Source organism: Stegodyphus dumicola, chromosome 6, assembly GCF_044657685.1.
Source record: "Stegodyphus dumicola isolate Sdum_Otavi_A_Nest chromosome 6, ASM4465768v1".
NCBI classification, from domain to species: Eukaryota; Metazoa; Arthropoda; class Arachnida; order Araneae; family Eresidae; genus Stegodyphus; species Stegodyphus dumicola.
The window spans coordinates 98,224,869-98,231,527 of record NC_140773.1 but is presented as its reverse complement, the minus strand read 5'-3'; the positions used below and the strand labels follow the sequence as shown (position 1 = coordinate 98,231,527).

At 31.2% G+C, this 6,659-nt stretch overlaps 1 pseudogene; it reads left to right on the top strand.

Annotated features, from left to right (window-relative positions):
* The first annotated feature begins 3,416 nt into the window (after positions 1-3,416).
* On the top strand, positions 3,417-3,560 carry LOC146996807 (5.8S ribosomal RNA; annotated as a pseudogene).
* The last annotated feature ends 3,099 nt before the right edge of the window (positions 3,561-6,659 follow it).

The window sequence follows — 6,659 nt, the reverse complement described above, 5'->3', positions numbered from 1 at the left end:
TAATAAAATAAAATAAAATGTAAGAAGCAAACAAAAAACATTGGTACATTTATAAGGTATTTTATCTCTCCTTTTCACATGTTTTCGTGGTGCAACTGGAAGCACACTCGATGCATATTCAAGAGGTCGAGGGTTCTAGTCCCGGCAAGGGCATTGCACGTATTTCACGCTTCAGGGGGAAAAAAATGGTAATGAATGACATTACATGTTAAATTCATTTAATAATAATGATACATTTTTTCTGGTGATAGTTAGGAATCAGTTATATAAAGTATTGAAATTCATCTTATTTGGGGTTCCACTCAAAAACTGAGAAGTAGCAAAGCCAGGCTTCAGTGAGCTGCGCTTAAATTTAAGTCCTAATTATAGAGCAGTACTGGTAGAGTTCTAAAATAACGGCTACTGATGACAATATTCTTAATGTTCACGCAATAAATGCGACTACTAAATCTTTCACATTATCGATGATATCTACGCAAGTCAAATATTTCTTAAAATTTAAATTGCATTTATCACAGTTGAACCTGTAGAATTTGACTTTCTTTGGTAGCATAAACTAGTCTCAAACACCTAACAGACTTCGAGCGAATCATTGCTGTGTCTGAAATAACAACAGAGTCTTGAAAAGATTTAAAACAACCTTTTTATAAAAACAGAACTTGAACATAAACTCATGTTTTGTGCTTGACAGTATCAACCACCACTTATGGCGATGCGACAGCGGTGTTTATATGAAAAAACAGAACAGCTACGCAAAAAATCGGCAGGTTCATTCATATCATTAATATATCTGCAAAAGTTTATTTAATTTTAGTTAATAGGATAAAGATTATTAAAACAATAATAGTTTCGAATTATTAAAAACAAATATAAATTTTTCTTAATTATTTAATCCAATATAAAATTAACTGAATGTGTTTTAAAGGTAGAAGTTTACATACAATAAAACAAAATTGCTTTCGAAGGGGAAGAGATTAATATGGTCCGCAAAACATTATCATTTATAAAAGTGATCCCCATTCGAAAAGGGTTTTGAGAACGCTGAGTGGCTACCGGTGGAATAATGAATCATAGTCAGCGGGTTCCTGGCATAGACCTTATAAGAAATAGACTAACCCAAACGGGTTTTCTCCCTCGTCTGAGGCGTTGCCGGCTGTCACCTTGATCATACCCGGAGGAGTAGGGACGACTTGCAGAAATTTAACATTGGTTGCATATTGCAGCGTGTATAATTGTCAAGAAAAAGCTGGTTGTAGCGCTTTATTTCACAAATTATAATTTCTACATATTTTTATTTTTTAAATTGAGATTGATTTTTAAAAATTTAGCATATTTATCAAGCATAATTAACGTTCCAAATAATTATAAAGCTATTGCATGCTTTCAGGGCTGGATATTTTTTTAGCTTTTCCTATGCTGTAAGGAAATTTGTAACTACTTCTTTTAGAAAATAATATTTTAAATCTGAACTAATAGAAAATTTCAAACAAGCAATTTTCTCTTGCAATTTTTATGTTTTTTATTGGTGTAAATAAGTAAAAAGTACTAAAATATTTAAAAACGAATTTTTGAAAGTTTTGTTTAAAATTCTAAATTGTGCTGCTTTTTTAAAATTATAGATGAGTATAACACAATTTCTATAAGAGAATTTTATTCCAATTATATTTCATAATACATCATAGTGATAAACACTTATGACTTCTTAAAAATTTGTATACATTTAATTCTAATATTAAAATTGTATTTAACCGTAATAATTAATTTTGCTTGTATTTTATAATTATTATTTTTTTTAAATTTATTTTTAGATCGGCATAAGATTTTTTTTATTTACTGTAAATTTAATTTATTAGCCCAAAGCGGCGGTAGCCTAGAAAGGCTGTTAGTTTCGAAGCGGTATTTTGCACTGTTTTACTATATGTGTCCGTGTCTCCTTGCAAATTGTTGTTACCAAATATTATCGCCCTGTATTATATGTAAAGAAATTAAATAATGAAGAATTTGTATGAACACATATATGTTTCTTGCACTGTGACAAAAACGACAGTATCTAGAGCCATCAAATTTTGAATAATGTAATCCTCCACCCGAACCCGAATTTCATCGTTAGTTTCTAAAGATATGCTGTTTTCAAATGTATGTGGTTTACCGGCGAAGAACATGATATTTAATATATATAGGTTACACACAAAACTTTAAAAAAAGGTTCCTTTTGGGCTTAATATAAAATCTGAGTGCTTCTAGATTTTATTTTATCTTTTTTTCCCCCCTTCATTACGCTCAGAAAATTTTATGCTCCGAATTTATAAATTATTAAAATAATTAATCCACTTTAATGTTAATAATCTAATGATCATATAATCAAATAAATATGATCGTTTTGTAATGTTATTATAATTTGGAAAATCACTGCCTGAAAATGTTCATTAAATTTTAAAAAAAAAAAAAAAAAAAAATATCAGATCTTGTGTAATTTTACCTTATTTATTTCAAAGCATCACGTACTATCAATCTTATTTAATTTTACTTTATTTTTACGCAAAATTAAGTTCATAAATTTTGTGCTAAGAGTTTTTACCTTTTACCAAAGTAAAGATGTTTGTACAAGAATTACGCGTGAAAAAAATGCGCGAAATTTAGTAAAAAGTGCTTTAATGAGATGTATTAAATCCTATTTGGAAAAAACTGTGGCTTTCATAATCTCGTCACTATACAACGTATCACATTTAATAATTAAAAACAGTTATGTGATAAAAACGCCATAGGTTTCAGTGTTAAAGTAAACCAGATCGTCCCTACTCTTTCTTGCCGACATGCCGGTGACGCGCGCCCTGCCCACTGGGTTAGTCTATCTCTTATAAGGTCCATGGTTCCTGGCATTCAAAAATTCGTTTTTAAATATTTTAGTACTTTTTACTTATTTACACCAATAAAAAAACATAAAAATTGCTTGTTTGAAATTTTCTATTCGTTCAGATTTAAAATATTATTTTCTAAAAGAAGTAGTAACAAATTTCCTTACAGCATAGGAAAAGCTAAAAAAATATCCAGCCCTGAAAGCATGCAATAGCTTTATAATTATTTGTAACGTTAATTATGCTTGATAAATATGCTAAATTTTTAAAAATCAATCTGAATTTCAAAAATAAAAATATGTAGAAATTATAATTTTTGAAATGAGACGCTACAACCAGCTCTTTCTTGACAATTATACACGCTGCAATAGGCAACAATCTTTAATTTCTGCAAGTCGTCCCTACTCCTCCGGATGTGATCAAGGTGACAGCCGGCAACGCCTCACAACGAGGGAGAAAACCCGTTTGGGTTAGTCTATTTCTTATAAGGTCCATGGTTTCTGGGCGAAATTCCCATCTCTATCTAGTGCAGAATTAATTTTTCTAAGACAACTCGTGTGGATCACGTCGTAGTGGATCACTCGACTCACGGGTGGATGAAGAGCGCAGCCAGCTGCGAGAATTTGAGTTAATTATAGGACACTTATTTTTCGAATGCGCATTGCGGTATGGGGTGATTCTGGAATCTCGCTTGGCTGAGGGTCGGATCAGTGCCTCCTAGATTATAAAGCCAATGGACAGGTTGTAGAAACAAGTGTGACGTCAAAGTTAGTAGGCCCACGTGATGTTCTCGAGGTTTGGATTCTCAATTGGGAAGCCATTGCTTTGCGGTGTACATAGACTGGAATGTTAGCACGTGCTGTCGGGGAGAAGAAATACTTGGTAAGTTCGTATTTATTGAAATGTAACTTTATATTTTGTTCATTGAAATAAACGCTTGCTATTACTAATGTTGAATTAAATTAAGTATTAATTGCTTAATTATTAGTAACACACGTATACTTATTATGTTTATCTCCGTATTGATTAGCCATTATTATTATTATTAATCTTATTTCTGAATTTACTTAATATATTTTGTTTAAGTGCATCACCGAAGTTTTAATTTTATGTGTGCAGTATCTAATGTTACGTATAATAAATCTAGTTAAATTAATAATTACGTATATCAGTTAACAAACGTATGTACGCTAATATGTGAGTGTGTAGAATAAATATAATAGCTAATATGTGAGTGCATTGTATAATGAGTGTAAGTATAAGTGAGAATGGCAAACTTTTAAAGTTATGTGATCAAAGCGTTCAGTATTTGAAGAACAGTCTAGTAAAAACGTTTGTTTTATTGTGAGTTTAATTATGTATTAACTTATCAATATTGAAAGATGTATTTTATGTGGTTTCTAAATTTATACTGTGTATTTGCATACAATGTATTTAAATATTAAAGCAGTAAATTCATCTTAACATTCCATAAATAGTGTTTAGTTTACCAAACAAAGTCTTTCTTCAGATTTCACGTATATATTTTACTGTTCAATATTCTAAATATTCTAAACATGATTCGCCTGAAGTTTGATATTATTTTCATTTGACTGTTTCAGCATGTTTTAAATATCAAAATTATCATCATTGATGCGAGTAATAATTTCAGTATAATAATAGATATCTTAATAGAAGCTTAGGTGTTCTTCAGATACGAATTTCTTGAAGTCTCATTTATTCAAATGTTTGAATGACATTTGAAATTCTCCACCGTTGGTTTATGGTGTATCGAATTTCAATGTATAATTATGCAAATTTAAATTGTTATAACATTTAGTATTTATATAACTGATTTTTGTACTGTTTTTACAGAAAATATGCCATTTAAATGCTGTGTAACTGGTTGTCGGGGAAATTATAAAGGTACTGAAAAGGTGCATACATTTTTCTTTCCCAAAAATGATGCTCTTAGAGAGAGGTGGCTAAGAAATATACCTAGGAAGGACTTCTCAGCAACTCCATATTCCCGGGTAGGTGTAATCCTAATTAATTTATTAAGATTCAATAAATTGTTGGTAGAATATTCTTAGTCTGCTATGGAAACTTTCTGCAAGCTATAATTTTTACCTCCCGCCAACATGTATAAATAGGTTTCAGTGTATAGTTTTCTATTTGATGAATCAACAAATTACATTTAATTTAAAAACAATCAAGGGCTAATGATACTTCGAAGCTCGTTGCTGTATAAGCCATAGAATAGGCAGGAGGTCGTATGCTGTCATGATCAGATTTTTTATATGTAGTGTTAACTGATCCTTAAATATTTGAAAAAAAAAAATAATTTGCATATATGCATTTAAAATTTAACCTGCCCAAAGCATTGCCAAAGCTTGAATGTTTTTATTTATAAGGAAAGTGATTCAATCTTGCTTTACAGTTGGTTGTTTTAAGAAGTTAGTAACATGATGTCTTCCTTTTACTTAATATGTGTGCCATAAACATTTTCAACCTGATGACCTCATCTGGGAAACATCAGCTTTCGATGAAAAAAATGGGAAAATCATTAAAGCTTCACTGCAGAGACCAAAACTAAAAGAAGGCGCTTTTCCTAGCATATTTGATGGCTGTCCATCGTATTTATCTTTACAAGCTGGTAGTTCGAGAAAAAGTCCGAATAAGAAAAAAATGGAACGAGAAGCAAACCTCATGATGAAAGCTATTGCTCATAGTAAATTACCAGCTGCTGAGTATTATAAATCGAGGACATTTTCAGACTTTAATGAACTTTTAACCTGTTTAACCTGCATTGTAATGTTCAAAGATATTCCGATAGTAAAATAAATTTTTTATTGCGGAAATATAGTTTCTGGATTATTCTGAGAGTTCATTATTTAACGCAAATTCATACTCGTATGCACGGAGAAATCGCTATCGGAAGTTCCGCCGTTTCATATTATACGGCCTAGTGCTCGTGACGTCACAGACCAGTCCGACGGCTTTATATCTAGGAGGCACTGGTCGGATACGATTTCTCAAAGGAGCTTACTCCTACTTGATCGCATTGGACGTTAAACTCCGCAAACCTAAGGTTTTGCATACCCTAGGCCTAGAAGCATAGCACTTTAAGAGGTCGTTCGAGGGCAGGTGAGGCTATGGTAAAGATAGTGGTCATGCAAGCTGCTAACTCATAATAATAATGAAAAATGAAATATTCGCTGAGCGGAAAATTCAAATAACTGGAGATGAAACATATAGTGGCGCCATCTATTGATATTAGAGAAAACGTAAAACTTATGCATTTTATATTTCTTAGTAACACCTTTTATAGGTGTGTGGCGAGCGGGATTAATTAATGAAATGATTCTATAGGATGTGAAATAAAATGTATAGCATTTAAGACTTTTTAATATGAAGTTTTTTTATTAATTCCTGAACATAAGAATAATCTTCCGAGCAGCAATTTTGATGGAAAAGATATTTCTTCATTTTACCAGCGTATTTCAATCTTTCAAAGTAATGTAAATGAATTTATCTGAAATTTCATACACACAAATGCATATAATCACACCCATCTAAATTCTGAACGCTATCTGGACTTCGTACTTGCGAGCAGCAACGAATGTTTACGAATGTATTTGGTTTCTATTATTTCAGGATATGAGCAGTGCTAACAAGAAATATTTCATACTAATTTAAGCAAGGAAAATATATATATTGAGGGAGGAATGAGAACTAAATTTGCATTTTATTTTATCTCATTTTCTTATTACAGCATTAAAATTATTATTACAGCATTAAAATACTATTATAAGAGATGACCTC